This window comes from Myxine glutinosa, chromosome 4, assembly GCF_964187855.1.
Source record: "Myxine glutinosa chromosome 4, kmMyxGlut1.1, whole genome shotgun sequence".
NCBI classification, from domain to species: Eukaryota; Metazoa; Chordata; class Myxini; order Myxiniformes; family Myxinidae; genus Myxine; species Myxine glutinosa.
Genome location: NC_136264.1, coordinates 169,000,782 through 169,017,669, shown reverse-complemented (window position 1 = coordinate 169,017,669; position 16,888 = coordinate 169,000,782).

Below are 16,888 nucleotides of genomic sequence, written 5' to 3'. Positions count from 1 at the left end.
TATTCCACACAACCATTCTCCATTCACCTGCAGTTGCACACCTGTGCAATCTTACCTGGTGCCACCTGCACCCTCCTTCCTCCCTGGACCATTTGGTCAGCACAACGCACATCACTATCACTCACTCACACACTGCTCCATACACCTGTTCAGTTGCACACCTGTGCAATCTCACCTGTTCCTCACTCACTGCTCCATACACTTCCACGCTCAATACAACTCACAATCACAATCATTTACTCATACCCTGCTCCATACACTTTCGATACTCAAACACACGGCATCATCTCATCTAACTACCCCCCTCTGGAACTTGCGCTTCCCAGTCGCCCCTTTAAACTATTGCGCTCCCTCGTCATTATAATCCAACTAATCTACCTGCGTCCCCACTGCAGGTATCATTGTCACTACCTAACCTTAGCATTACCTATGGTCAATCTCTAGGTCCCTACACACTATATCCTAACCCTCCCGGGCTAGTTTTCACTGCCAACCCCATAAACCTAGTGATCCTTTGCCCCCGTTGTGTGGGATGGCAGAGGTGCCATCCCCCCACATCGGGCATCTCTCACTATAAATGTGGCACATCAAATTTCAGCCAATTAAAAATTTGCCAAGCGCTACCAATCATCCAATTTTGTTTTTCAATTTCGGGTCCAAAACACTATCCTCATCACCGTCTACTCACTAGAGCCTCTCGGTGCGCCAATTCATCTCCAAAGCTCGGCTTCGCACAGCCGAGCAATGAATGCGGGTTGCTTGGTGCCGGCGGTTGGATCCGTCCGGCCTTCGGTGCAGGGACGTGGGCTTACCCGGGCCGAGATCCCATGCACCATCTCGGCACGGAGCCGTCCAATGGCCCGATCTCGCCCTGCCAGAACACCTCAACAAAAGGGGGTCACCATGACGACCCTTCCTACCGGGCCGCCCGCTCCGCCTATCGGAGCACGGACGCGGCCGTTCAGAGCGCGGCCCGGCATGGATCGCGTACGGCGGTTCTTTCGAAACCGCCGCGGTCATGATCCCCTCTGGTCCCCGCGGCACACGAAGCTGCCCGGCACGCACTGAAGGCCTGCTTCGGCTATAAGTCGCTCTAACCGCTAACCCGGTTAGCGTCGATGCTCCACTCGCATGCTTACACCCCGCAGCCCGTTCCTTGCTCACACATCCAGCCGTTCCCATGCTCCTAGTCATTGCACCTTCCCTGACACACCCTCCAGGTACACTCATTCCGCTCACAGACTTGGTCACAAACCTGACCACCGCACACCTTTGCACACACTCGTCATTCGCACACCTCACCAACACACCTCTTCGCGCTCCCTCCTCGGTCACCTCCTCTGTGACAACCACAGGTGTGCTCTCCGTACACCCAACCACGTGCCGCACTACCAACTCCAGTGTGCAATCCCATACGCGCTCTACCATTCCAGGTGTGCATCCTTCCATTCCAGGTGTACATCTTCTCTCACCTGCCACAACCAACTCACGCTCCGTGTCACTTTTACTACTTTCACCACCACTCTCGGTCGCGCATTCACCCTTATTCTCGACAGTGTACTCTGTACTCATGCACCCGTCCGTTACACACCTTTCTCGCGCATCCTCTTGTGCACACTCTCCCATTACACCCTCCGTAACACTCACCACAGGTGTGCATTCTCCCGTTACATCCTCTGTAACACTCCCCATCCCGTGCTTCCATGTGCCCTCTCGCACACGCGCTACGACCAACTCACTCTCGACAGCACACTCACTCCTCAGCGCGCACTTTTTCCTCACACACCCCAGAGTCGGACATTCTCGCACACCTCCTCCTTCACACTCTGCACCTGTCGCACACCTTTCCAGCGGCCTCTCACGAACACCCGGGTCCAAACCAACCCCCAAGCCGACTGAAGCTCCCCTCACACCATATACATTTCCGCGTATATCGCCACTCACCTTTGCACCTCGTCTCCGCACCTCCTCTGCCACCTGCAAACTCTTTATCTGGTTAGCAAGCACACCATCACGATTTGAGCACCGACCTTGCACATATTCCATCACCTCCTCCCTTATCTCCCTCTTAGTTTCCCTCCGTCTCTTCTTAATTTCACTCACCCCCTCTTCCACTTCCTCTAACTTTTGCTTCACCTCTTTTATTTCCCGGTGCGTCTCTTCAATTTCGTCCTCCAAGGCCACCTTGACCGTTTCTATGTGCGTCCTCACCTCCCGGTCCTTCGTCTCCATTGCCTCCGTCACCTCGTCCAACCTCGTTGTCAGTCCCTCACGTACCATCTGACATTCCCTCTTCGTCGCTATCAAGTCATTTTTGAGTTCTTTTTGTGTCGCTTTCAACCCTCCTAGTACCGCAGTGTTCTTTTCCACCTGCTCCACTAGTTCTTTTTGTCCCACCGTTAGCTGTTCCACCTGCTGCGTCAGATCTTCTATGCCCCCTTGTAACTTGTCCGTCCCATTTCTCACCTCTTTCTCCATATGCTTCTCACCATGCTTTACCTCCTCGCGTACCCCCGAGACCTCCTCGCTTACACCTCGTCTTATTTCCTCTCCCATTTCTCCAATCTCTTTGGTAGATGCCACCCTCATCTGTTCCAACTCATCCCTCTGGGCATCCAATTTGGTTTCTACCCCGATTTTCACCTCCTTTATCTGCTCTCCCATTTGTTTAATTTCACGGGCCGATTGCTCCCCTATTTCCCGCAATTTGTTTTCCATCTTGTTTTCTAACCCCCCTAACCCATTTTTCACCCCCTCTATCTGATTCTCCTGGGCAGCCATTCTATTTTCCACCCCCGTTAACCCATTCTTTACCTCCTTTATCCCGTTGTTTAACCCCTCAAATTTATTGTCCAACCCCTCAAATTTGTTTCCCATATTGTTTAACCCTTCTCTTAATTGCTACTAGTACCTCTTGCTTCATCCCTCATTGCTCCCAATTGCTCACTAGTACCCCTCGCTTCATCCCTCATTGCTCCCAATTGCTCACTAGTACCCCTCGCTTCGTCCCTCATTGTCCCAATTTGGTCTCACAGCCCCCTGTTCTCTTCCATGAGGGCCCGCATTTGCAGCATGAATAGGCCCCAATCCATCGGCGGCGCTGCTACGGTCGCGGGCGCAGCGAAATTTGGTGCCGCTGTAACCACGTGCGCGAGGGCGCCATTTTGTGCACCTGACACCTCCTCAACCACCTCCTCATTGTTCTCCTCCATTTCTTCCCTGTGGTCCTGGGTTACCCCGAACCCCTCTTCTAGTTCCCCCACCGGCATCCCGCCGCCTTGACTATCCATGGCACGCTTTTCAAATTTAAGATTTTATAACACAGTAAATTTCGGCCCACTCGAAATTTGAGCGCACTAAGCGCTTCAGGTCCGTATCCCACTCCTGACACCAATTGTTGCGGAACCCGACGTCGGCCTATGGTTCCCCTTCGAGGGGGGATTAAGCCCCTCGTCTGTTACTGACCGACGTGGTCCCGGGGGTATGATGCCACGCCCGGTCGGCGCTGGATAGGGTTTTAGGCCCACAAGTCCTATGACCTAAATACCAGCGCTTCCCGGTACGCGAAGGAACACCCCCCGCTCACGGCCGCAGCGTAATGGATGTTGCGCCGAGCGAAGCGAACCGCGGTGTGAGCCGTTTACCAAGACTAGACCCGATCCTGAAACGTTGGCCAAATCGTGCTACAGATATTCAATGAGGGAAAAGACAATGACGACACGGATGTGAAGAAGAGGAAGACGAAGGCAAAAAGGTTTGAACTACGACTATTATTTATTACTATTTACAGGACCAAAAGAAACCAAGGAAGAAGGAAAGATAATAAAATAATGACAGAAGGAATCAAGGAGACACAGTGAAATGCGAGCTTATCTACACAGGCTTAACTTATACCCCAAGACAGAACAAACAAAGACGGACTCACACGAATGGGGAATTTGCAGGCAGGAATGATTGGAAGGAGGAATGGGAAGGTTCAGCTGGGGCAGATGGTTCGGGCTTGATCCCGCACGGGACGTCGGGCTGGACCTCGACGGCCACCGATGCCACCACAATCTGGTTCCCGCGGGGTAACGGGTCGAAGCTGCCTGGTGGAGTCAAACTGCTGGTGGAGCCAACTGCTGGTGGAGCCAAAACTGCTGGTGGAGCCAACTTCTTAACGGGCGCAACTCTCCGTGGGGATCCCTTCCTCTGCCTTTACCAAGCTCGTCTGGACTCTTCTCTCAAACGCAACCACCTTGGACTCCCACTCATAACTCATGACTCCTCGGCTTCTGCGCGCGCTTATATCGCCCTCGGGTGATCAAGCCGCCGGCCTCCAGGACACGCCCATCGGTGAGGTCGCCTCGGCCCTGATTGGTGGGCACGGGCTCTCTGGCTCCACCCTTGATGACGATCGGCGGGCCACGCCCTGGATTCGGCGGCTCCTCCCCCTTCTTCTCCGAGCCCACCTCGTGGCGAATGGAGTCGCGGTGAAAACCGCCCAGCAGCTGCGGCGAATGCAGTTGGCAATCGAGGCTTTGGGAATAAAAAGGGGATCTATCTATTTGAATTCGGTGCAATGGAGTGTCAATTAATGGAAGACAAAGCCTTAGCCTAATACACAGAATAAGGAAATAACTACCAACAAGCAGGGAATCTATGATTGGCTAAACGTGATTGTATATGACCTAACTACGGGACGCCCTTTGACCTTTATACACAACAACTGGAGGAAGGAGGGTCCACAATAAAACAACACAATCCTCATATCCACAATATATTATATATATATATATATATATATATATATATATATATATATATATATATATATATATATATATATATATATGTATATATCTTTATATATATATATATATATATGAAGAGTTCAGATGCAAAAACAGATATATCCATTTTTGCTGAAATGAGAAAATCAAGATTTTCTGCTGTGCATTCTAGGTGAAACCCATCAAAATGACATGGGCTGTATCTTAAAATACGTGGACGCGATCGGGTTTTGGGAGAAAATGATTTGCCTACTGAAACGGAGGTATTGAAAATCTTTATATATATATATATATATATGTATATATCTTTATATATATATATATATATATGTATATATCTTTATATATATATATATATATATATGTATATATCTTTATATATATATATATATATATATATATATATATATATATATATATATATATATATATATGTATATATATGTATATATATTGTTGCGGATATGAGGATTGTGTTTTTTTTATTGTGTGTATTATTATTTTTGCTTTATTCTGAGCCTCCTTGCTCCAGTGTGTAAAGGTCAAAGGGCGTCCCATAATTAGTCCATAAAGCAAACACGTCAGCCAATCATAGAATACCCCTGTTCGATAGCTTATATCTTATTATGTGTTTTAGAGTAAGGTCTTGTCTTCCATTATAATGACACTCCATTGCACCGAATCCATAGATAATAGCTCCCCTTCAATAATTCCATTTCCCAGCCAAACTCTCCATCTGTGGGTAAAGCAGTTCACAAGCATGGGGTGCACGCCCTCTCAATTCGCTGCTATAGTGAATATGTGCTCCGTGCTCTGTTTGAACAGGAGGGGCGGGGTCGCCAGGGAGAGGCAAGCCCAGGGCGCGCCACAAAGGGCGGGGCTGTGCAGCCCCATGCCCAAATAAGGAAACAAGCCCATGGCTCGCCACGAGGGGCGTGCCGTCGGCGCGATGCCCAAATAAGGAGACAAGCCCGTGGGATTACCATACAAGGTCACGAAACAGAGCACGGGGGGAGAGGGCGGTACCAAAACCGAAGAGGGCGTGTCAGACCCGCGCTAACGGTATGCGAGAAGGGTGCGAAGATCGCAGAGGAGCTGGAGAGAAGTGAGAGGAAATGAATACGAAGAGGGTTGCAAAAAGGCTGAGCTGAGCTGAGAGACCCGCGCTGGAAGGGAAGTGAGAGGAAGAAAAATACGAGCTGAGCTGCGTGGAGAGGGACACGACAAAAGAAAGGGTCCAAGAGAAAGCCGAGGAGCTTTTACGAAACAAGCTACACAAGAGATACAACAGAGGAGTGCAGCCCCGTTTCAACCAGCCGCGTGAAGCCCTGACGGTGTGCGCTGTAAAGCGGATTACAAGGAGCTGCCGGCTCCCCGCTTCCCGCCCGGAGTGGACCTGCTTGCTGTGCCCTGTGATCTCAGCTGCTCATCCTTTCCAGCCATTCCTGCCTGCAAGTTCCCCATTTTGCCTACGTGAGTTTGTTTTGTTCGTGCTGTCCTGGGTAGTAACTAAGTCTGTATAAGCTAGTAATTTTCACTGTGTCACCTGCGTCTCATGTCCCCTGTAAATAAACGTGACTGCTCTTTTTGCTTATGTGTGTGTAAATAATAATAAACCCCGTTACACTTCTATACGTCTTCTTCTTTTTCTTTGCATTCGTCGTCTTAGTCTTTTCCCCATTGAGTATCTGTGGCGCGATACGGCCAACGTTTGGATGAATCGGGTTTAGTCGGGGAACAACTGTTCGGTCGCGGAGCCTTCGCTCGGCAAACAACATCCTTAACCGCGTACCGTAACAATTGGTAGTCAGGAGTTGGGATTCGAACCTGGGACTAAATTTATTTAGCCCAAATTTTGGAACACCAATTGTACAATTACCGTAACAATTGGTGTCAGGGAGTGAGATTCGAGGCCCGAACCAAATTTTTAAAAACATCTAGAAAAAAAAATTATGGTCAAAATTTGGAGCTGCTGGAAATTTCTGTTGTTTTAAAGCAAAACCCGAATTTTGAAATCGCGCCGTGGCTGGTCAAGGCGACGGGATGCCGGTGGGAGAGATAGACGGGGTGGAATCGACCCAGGACCTCGGGGAAATGTATATGGTGGATGTGGTTGAGGGGGTATCAGGCGCACAAAATCGCGCTCTCGCGCACGTGGTTGAGGGGGCCACGGCCACGGAACCAATGAGCGCGGCCCAAATACAAGCCTTCATGGCCCAATTCATGGTGGAAATGCAGAAAAAAACGACAATATGGAACGAATGAGGGACGAAGCGAGGGCTGATAGTGAGCGAATGAGGGACGAAGCGAGGACTAATAGTGAAAAAATGGAAAACAGAATGATGGGGGCCCTTATGGACAAAATGAGGGACGAAGCGAGGGCTCAGAGTGAGCAATTGGGGGTAATGAGGGACGAAGCGAGGGGTACCAGGGAACGTTTAGACAATAAAATTGAGAGGCTAGGAAGCAAAATGGAGCGAATCGGCAAGATTGGGGACAGAATGGGTGACCGCATGCAAAAATGTGGGGAGACCATGGATCGCATGGTGGGCGAGAGTCCCAAGGGTGCACGACGAGGTAACGCGGTCGAGAAGCACTGGTTGAGCGAAGTGGAGAAAAGCACGGGTAACTGGACCGGGGTAGAGATTGCGACCCGGGGTTTGGAAAAGCCGGCGACCGATGAGGTAGAAGAGGGGGTTTTATTAAAGCCAGCGGTCGTCGAGGGGAACAAAGACAAAGCAGTAGTGGGTACAATTAAAATTGAAGAGACGACGGAAGTAGCCCGGGAATTGCAGGGAGAAATGGAATATGTACAAAGTCCCTGCTCAAATCATGATGATGGTCGCACTAACCAAATAAAGAGTTTGCAGGTGCGCGTGGAGAAGGGAATCCCCCAGGTGAGTCGTGCTGTATATTGTGCGGGTAGATTTTGTAAAAGGATGTTTAGCGAAAAAAAAATTGTTGCGCGATTGGGATCGATAGGGCACCCGGGCGTTGGTAAAGGGTCCCATGTGAGTGGAAATGGCACGCGTGTGGAAAAAAAGTGTGCGTCGGCGAGTGGGTGTGTTATAAAGTGTGGGAGTGAAACCGAGTGCGAGCGAGAATGCACGTCGGGGTGTACGGAGTGTACGTGCGAGAGTGAGAGTGACCCGGAGAGTGAGTTGGTGGTGGAGCGGGTGCGAGAATGCACGCTTGGAATGGTCGAGGGTGTGCGAGGAAGCACACCTGAGTTAGTGGTAGCGCGAGTGTGGGAGAGCCAATGTGAGCACGTTAGTGGGTGGATGCCAGAGTGCACGCCCATGGTGAGTGTTACGGAGGACGTAACGGAGGAGAGGTGTGGAGCGAGGTGTGCGAACGGCAAGTGTGCGCGAGAGGTGTGGTGTGTAACAGGGAGAGCATTGGCGGAATGTACGGACGGCGTTGGAACGCCAGGTTTTGTGAGGGTGAAAGGGGTAGCGTATGCGTGTGAGCATGCAGGTGAAGCATCGACGGTAACCGGGTTAGCGGTTAGGGCGACGGATAGCCGATGCGAGCACTCGGGGCGCGGTGTGCTTTGTTGGGTGCGAGGCCCGGCGCGGATCGATGCTGCGTCGCTTCTTTTCGAAGCGTCGTTGCCGATTCTGGCTTGGCCCCGCCCTGCACGGTCGAGTCCGGGCCTTGGCGGGCGAGGCGACCGGTCCGGTTCAAGGGCGAGTGGGAGGAAGCGGAACGGTGCCCCCTTGCGGGGACGGGGTTCCGACCGGGGGAGATTGAGTCATCGGGCCCGGGACCGCAAGGTGCCGCGCCGAGATGGTGCATGGAATCTCGGCCCGACCAAACCACCTCCCTTGAACCGAAAGCCGGACGGATTCAACCTGCAGGCGACCAAACCACCCGAATTCATTGCTCGGCTTTACGAAGCCGAGTTTAATGACGTCATGACGCACCGAGGCTAGGATATCGCGGACTGTGATGATGGTGATAGTGATAGTGTTTTGATCCGAAATTTAGAAAAGTGAATAGAATTGGCAGTAATTGGAAAATTTTTGATTGGTTGGAATTTGGACGAGCAAAATTGATAGTGGGACCTCCCCGATGTGGTGGGATGGCAACTCTGTCATCCCTCACACCACGGGGGGCAAAGGAGCACTAATTTATGGGGTTGATGGCAGTGAAAACTAGCCCGGGAGGGTTTGGATAATGTGTAGGGCCCTAGAGATGACCTTAGGTGACGTTAAGGTTAGGTAGTGACAATGACATCTGTAGTGGGGACGCAGGTAGATTAGTGTGGATGATAATGACGGGGGAGCGCAATAGTTTAAAGGGGCGACTGGGAAGAGCAAATTTCAGAGGGGAGTAGTTAGATGAGATGATGCCGTGTGAGTGTTGGAGGTGTATTCGGAAGGGTATTGTGAACAGGTGTGATTGAACAGGTGTGATTGCACAGGTGTGCAACTGAACAGGTGTGTGGAGCAGTGGATGAGTGAGTGAAGGTGATGGGTGTTGTGCTGACCAAATGGTCCAGGAAGGAAGGAGGGTGCAGCTGGCACCAGGTGTGAGTGCACAGGTGTGCACCAACAGGTGTGTGGAATACATGGAGTGTGGAGTATATGGAGTATTGGAATGGATGGTCGTGGAGTGAGTATGGTGGAAACTATGGAGTGGAGTGGATGGTGCGAAGGTGTGAGTGGGGGAAGGATGGACCCCCATCACGAATACCCGGGGAGGGTAGTGTAAGTGTTAGGTAGAGGGTATAGGTAAATTGTGGTTGGATATTGGCATCTGTGGTGCGTGGTGGAAGAATGGTATTTGGATGGGTGCATTAGTGTTGTGGAAATGGCTGGGCATGTAGCCTGTTAGTGTGTGTAGTTGGTTTGGGCACTCCACAACTGTGAGGATGTCGGCCAGGTGAGGCCGCAGGTGGGCTCTGGGAGCCAGTAGTTGTGGATGGGGCCCGAGGATCCGGAGGACGGACCCGGGTAGCCCAGTGCCAGAGGGCACCAAGGGGTGACAGAGCCAAGAGGGGCCTTCCCCACTTAGTTAGGTTAGGGTGAGGAGCTAGGTAAGCTCGGGTGGCAACTGCACTGCTGGAGGTGTGCAGGTGGGTAGACCTGCTGGGAGAGCTACACGCCCCAGCCCAGAAATTGTGCAAGGGCACCGGGAGATGAATCGGGGGAGTGAGACCCCAAATTGAGAAGCACCACAGTTTGGTCAATGGGAATTGGTTTTTAGAACCCATAGTGTAAGTTGGCCAATGGATTTGCAGGGAAAGACCCCGGGTAGTTTAAAGTGTGTTAATGTCATTTAGAGGATAGTTAGGATTGAAGTCTCCTCGCACCATCTGCATCCACTCACCTGAGATGACGTACCTCCACACCATGCCAGGTTGTTTTTATTATTTTTATGATGCAGATGGTTGGATTGTGAGACGCATCATGACGTGGGTGTGGCATTGTGCTTTGTTGTTCCATCTCTTCCTCCTTATGAGGATTGATGATGAATTGGGTGATGGCAAATTTTGGATAGAGGGATTGTGGTGACGAATTTGGAATAAGGGAAATATGGGGAAGACGTAACAGTAGTGACGAATTTGTAAATGTGTAGATTTTTGTACATATGGGGTAAGGGCAAGGGTAGTGTAGGTGACAGGGGGGGGTGACGTACGGTAGGGACGAGCTTTCTCACTTCGCTCTCCGTACGCATTTCGCCTTGCATTGCCTTGTTGATGTGTACCCTTGTGACCTTACCCCTCGCTCATCTGTCTTGCCCCCTTTTGTCTCCCACATGACTTGGGCGCCGAGGGGAGCGTGCGTGAGTCCGCCATTGTGCGCCCAGAACTCCCAGAACCAGCTGTCTGCATCGATGCACCACATTATGGACCACATGTCTGTGGCCGAGCACCACTGATGGACCCCATGGGTTGGGGCATGGCCCCTCTGCTGGAACCGGCCATGAGGGCCCGAAATCTTGCTGGCGGACCTTGGCCACAGGGCACCGATGCCCCACAGGTGAACCACACTAGTCAGCCCTGTGGGCCATAAATAAAATAAATAAAATGGACACATTTGGGCAAGTTTTATTGCAAATAGGTCGCCAGCAAAGAAAATGACAACAACTGGAAGAAATAATAATAGCCAGCAGAGGGAGCCGAAGAGCAAGAGATCACCTGCAGGGTGAGGGGTTGTTGTTTTTATTTTCATTGAACAATGGTGACTGCACCGATTAGTGCTTTGGGGTGTATTGGTGCGTTTTTGGGTGCTTTCATGGTGCGTCGATGCAGAGCAGACTGTCTCCCCCCCCCCCCCCCCAGAAAGAACAATTACAGGTCCTGGGTTAGTCTTGTAAATAAAAGTAGTGTCAATTGCAAATAATGCTCCCCACCGTCAGTGTGTAGTTTGAAGACCATTCCGCAATTCGGTTAGCTGTGGGCGTGAGTCTGTTAGGCAGAGTGCAATGGAGCAGCGGGACATATTTATCTATGTTTTAAAACGGTCGCACTCAGGGTCAGGTTAAAAGTAGAGGGAACTACACCTACGTGTCACACTAAATAAAAGTTGTAGGCCTGGGTCGTGCCTAAGAGGAGGAGGGTGCAGTGTTGCGGGTATGAGGATTGTGTTTTTTTTATTGTGTGTATTATTATTATTGCTTTATTCTGAGCCTCCTTGCTCCAGTGTGTAAAGGTCAAAGGGCGTCCCATAATTAGTCCATAAAGCAAACACGTCAGCCAACCATAGAATACCCCTGTTCGATAGCTTATATCTTATTATGTGTTTTAGAGTAAGGCCTTGTCTTCCATTAGAATGACACTCCATTGCAACGAATCCATGGAGAATAGCTCCCCTTCAATAATTCCATTTTCCAGCCAAACTCTCCATCTGTGGGTAAAGCAGTTCACAAGCATGGGGTGCACGCCCTCTCAATTCGCTGCTATAGTGAATATGTGCTCCGTGCTCTGTTTGAACAGGAGGGGCGGGGTTGCCAGGGAGAGGCAAGCCCAGGGCATGCCACGAAGGGTGGGGCTGTGCAGCCCCATGCCCAAATAAGGAAACAAGCCTGTGGCTCGCCACGAGGGGAGTGCCGTCGGCGCGATGCCCAAATAGGGAGACACGCCCGTGGGATTACCATACAAGGTCACGAAACAGAGCACGGGGGGAGAGGGCGGTACCAAAACCGAAGAGGGCGTGTCAGACCCGCGCTAACGGTATGCGAGAAGGGTGCGAAGATCGCAGAGGAGCTGGAGAGAAGTGAGAGGAAATGAATACGAAGAGGGTTGCAAAAAGGCTGAGCTGAGCTGAGAGACCCACGTTGGAAGGGAAGTGAGAGGGAGAAAAATACGACCTGAGCTGCGTGGAGAGGGACACGACAAAAGAAAGGGTCCAAGAGAAAGCCGAGGAGCTTTTACGAAACAAACTACACGAGAGATACAACAGAGGAGTGCAGCCCCGTTTCAACCAGCCGCGTGAAGCCCTGACGGTGTGCGCTGTAAAGCGGATTACAAGGAGCTGCCGGCTTCCCGCTTCCCGCCCGGAGTGGACCTGCTTGCTGTGCCCTGTGATCCCACCTGCTCATCCTTTCCAGCCATTCCTGCCTGCAAGTTCCCCATTTTGCCTACGTGAGTTTGTTTTGTTCGTGCTGTCCTGGGTAGTAACTAAGTCTGTATAAGCTAGTAATTTTCACTGTGTCACCTGCATCTCATGTCCCCTGTAAATAAACGTGACTGCTCTTTTTGCTTATGTGTGTGTAAATAATAATAAACCCCGTTACTCTTCTGTACGTCTTCTTCTTCTTCTTTGCATTCGTCGTCTTAGTCTTTTCCCCATTGAGTATCTGTGGCGCGATACGGCCAACGTTTGGATGAATCGGGTTTAGTCGGGGAACAACTGTTCGGTCGCGGAGCCTTCGCTCGGCAAACAACATCCTTAACCGCGTACCGTAACAATATATATTGTTGCGAATATGGAATTTGGCCTCCATATCCGCTTGTAAATATTCCCCTATTTTCTCCAATACTCCCCAACTTTCCCCAATCCCCCATTCCCTAGTCCCATTGCATGTAAATAACAATCAGTAGAGCCGACCTTCCCCTTATTCCCCCATTAAATGTCGTGCCCAGGTCCACCGCACCATACGTAGACAACTTTCGGACATCTTCCTAGTTATTCTTAATCTATGTCAGTTAAGGCCTCGTTTCCATTAATTATGACTCTTCGTTGCACCAGAATGTGATTATATGGCATCAGTAGTGAGTTTAGGACCTTTCCCATACCTCCTCCCATCTTCTTCCCCAAACAACAACAATAACAACAACTACAACAACAACTACAACAACAATTACAACTACAACTACGACTACAACAACAGAGGGGCGGGGAGTGTGCGTCCTCACACCGGCTCGGTTACCCGCCATGACCATGCGCTCCACGGCGTTACCCCGAAGGGGCTGGCTGTCAGCTCCTCGTCAGGGGCGGAGCCAGTAACCCCCCCCACGCACCCAATGAGAAGCAACGTGCCGATCCCATCTGGGGCGGAGCTAACGAGCCGAGGGCGTGTCACTCCCCGCCGGATATACGCGGCCCCGCGCCGGATGTGACGTCAGATGCGCCTCAGCTTGGAGAGAGAAGCCACCGCCACCCCCAGCGCGACGATACCTCCCCGCATCTTTGGACCGGACCGGACCGTACTGTACCCTGCCCCGAGCCCAGGAGGACCTGGAGCCATCGATACCTGCCTTTCCTAGCCATCAAACCCCCGTGTGAGTCAGCCGTTGTCCCGTTTGTCTGTCGTCTGTCCGGGGTTAATATAAGAGTGTGTCTAAGTGCCTGTCTTTCTGTGATTATACTTCTAGCCCCTGTAATCTGACCTTTCCGTACGAATATAATCTCCTCCGGAGGTCTTGAGAATCGAAACATTGGTGTCGTATTGTGTTATTGTAATCCAGCCGGGTGTCTTCTTTTTCTTATTGAGCCAGCATCGCGCGACTAGTCAACGTTCGGGCACAATCGGGTAACTTGTGCAGACGTGGTCATACCATAAAACCGCTCGGTAAATAACATCCAAGCCACGTCTGTAACAATTGGTGTCGAGGAGTGGAATTCGAACCCGGGACTAAATTAGTTAGGCCCAAATTTTGGGAGGGAAAATCGAGCCGGAGCGCGTACGGCGCTCGACCGAATCGATTCGGAGCGCGTTTCCCGCGCGAAATTATAACGGCGAAATTTGAATTTGTTTTACGAAAATAAAAATAATAAAAAAACCGAATTTTGAAAGTCGCGCTATGGCGGATCAAGACGGCTGGGGTCCGGTAGGGGAGAGTGAAGCAGGGTCGGTCCAGGACCAAATTGAGACACGTGAGGAGAGCGAAACAGCGGGGGTAGCAGACGCGCGAATGGCGCCTCGCACATAGCTACGGCGGCCGCACCCGCTGCACAAGTGGGAGGGATGGCCCAGATGCAGGTCCTCATGGAGCAATTTATGGCGCAAATGCAGGCGTCCCTCAAACTGCAGAGTAACCAATTGGGGAACCGGATGGATGCTCAGAGTGAGCAAATGAGGGTGGATAGTGGGCGATTAGAGGGCCAAATGGGGGTAATGAGGGACGAAGCGAGGGGTACCAGTGAGGGATTAGACAATAATTTTAAGGGATTAGACAATAATTTTAAGGGATTAGACATGAAATTTGGGAAATTAGACGATAGATTAGGGGAAATACAGGAGGGGTTAACGGGGGTAGAAAACAGAATGGCCGCTCAAGAGAATCAGATAGAGGGAGTGAAAAATGGGTTAGAGGGGTTAGAAAACAGTATGGAAGGCAAATTGAGGGACATGAGGGACCAAGCGGAAAGGGAAGTTAAACAAATGGAGCAGCAGATAGAGGGGGTCAGAATGGGGGTAGAAACCAAACTGGATGCTCACAGGGAGGAAATGGAGCAGATGAGGGTGGCATCTGGGCAGGAGATGCAAGTGATGGGAGAGGAGATCAGAAGAGGAGTGAGTGAGGAGGTCGGAGGAGTGCGCGAGGAGGTGAGGCACTGTAAGGAGCGCATGGAGAAAGAGGTGAGAAAGGGGACTGTAAAGTTACAAGGGGGCATAGAGGACCTGACGCAGGAGGTGGAACAGCTGACGGAGGGACAAAAAGGACTAACGGAGCAGGTTCAAAGGAACACTGCGGTATTAGGAGGGTTGAAAGCGACACAGAAAGAACTAAAAGATGACTTGATAGCGACGAAGAGGGAATGTCAGATGGTACGTGAGGGACTGACAACGAGGTTGGACGAGGTGATAGAGGTAATGGAGACGACGGACCGGCAGGTGAGGACGCACATGGAAACGGTCAAGGTAGCCTTAGAGGATGAGCTTGAGGAGACGTACCGGGACATAAAAGAGGTGAAGCACAAATTAGAAGAAGTGGAAGAAGGGATGAGCGAAATTAAGAAGCGACGGAGAGGGGATAAGAAAGAGATAAAAGAGGAGATAAAAGAATTGGTCCAAAGTCTGTGTTTGGATCGTGATGATGTGCTCATTAACCGGATGAGGGATTCGCAGGTGATGGAGGAGAAGCGAAGAGGAAGAGGACCCGGTGTAAGTGGTGACCAATATGGTCGTGCGTATGATGCGCCAGGTGATTTAAGAGGCTTGGGGGTCGAGATAGACCCGGGTGTTCGTGAGAGGCCGTGGGTGAAGTGTGCGACAGGTCTGGTGTGCGAAAATGCAGGTGTGCAAGAAAGTCCGACTCTGGGGTGTGTGAGGAAAAAGTGCGTGCCAAGGAGTGAGGGTGCTGGCGAGAGTGAGTCGGTCGTAGCGTGTGTGCGAGGGAGCACATGGAAGCGCGGTGTGGTAAGTGTTACAGAGGGTGTGACGGGAGAGTGTGCGCGAGAAAGGTGTGCGCGAGAAAGGTGTGTGACGGACAGGTGCATGGGGAAAGAGTGCGCTGTCAAAGGCAAGGAAGAATGCACACCTGTGGTGAGTGTTACAGAGGGTGTAACGGGAGAGTGTGCGCGAGAAAGGTGTGTAACGGACAGGTGCATGAGGAAAGAGTGCGCTGTCAAGAGTGGTGGTGAGAGTATTGAGAGTGACAAGGAGAGTGAGTTGGTTGTGACAGGTGAGCGAGGATGTACACCTGGGATGGAAGGATGCACACCTGGAATGGTAGAGCGTGAGTGGGAATGCACGCTGGAGTTGGTGGTGAGGCACATGGTTGGGTGTGCGAATGAGGGCACACCTGTGATTGTCACAGAGGAGGTGACAGAGGAGGGGGCGCGAAGCGGTGTATTGGTGAGGTGTGCGAGCAACGAATGTGTGCCAAAGTGTTCGGTGGTCAGGTGTGTGACCAAGGCTGTGAGTGGAATGGGTGTACCTGGGTGTGTAAGGAAGGGTACGAGGAGCATGGGCACAGCTGGATGTGTGAGCAAGGAACGGGCTGCGGGGTGTAAGCGTCCAGGTGAAGCATCGACGTTACACGGGGTAGAGTTTAGAACGACTTATAGCCGAATCGGGCCCTCGGTGCGTGCTGGGCCTCGCTTTGAACGGCCGCGTCCGTGCTCCACTAGGCGGAGCGGGCAGCCCGATAGAAAGGGTCGTTATGGCGACCACGTTTTGTTGAGACGTGCCGGCAGGTCGAGATCGGGACATTGGATGGCTCCACGCCGAGGTGATGCGTGGGATCTCGGCCCGGGTAAGCCTCCTTCCCTGCACCGAATGCAAGACGCATCCTGCCGCCGGCACAAAACAACCAGCATCCATTGCTTGGCTTTACGAAGCCGGGCTTTGGACAGGAATTGGCGCACCGAGAGGCATTAGTGAGTAGACTGGGTGATGAGGTTAGTGTTTTGGACCCAAAATTGGAGAAAAACAAAATTTGATGATTGGCAAGGGATTGGCAGTAGTGATTGGCAGATGATGGGCAGTGATTGGCAAATTTTTAATTTGTTGAAATTTGATGTGCAAAATTGGTAGTGAGAGACCCCCGATGTGGTGGGATGGCAAATCCACCATCCTTCCCCATGGGGGGGCAAAGGAGCAATAGCTTATGGGGTGTATGGCAGTGAAAACTAGCCCGGGTGGGTTAGGATATTGTGTGTAGGGATCTAGAGAAGATGACCTTAGGTAACGTTAAGGTTAGTTAGTGACTGATACCTGTA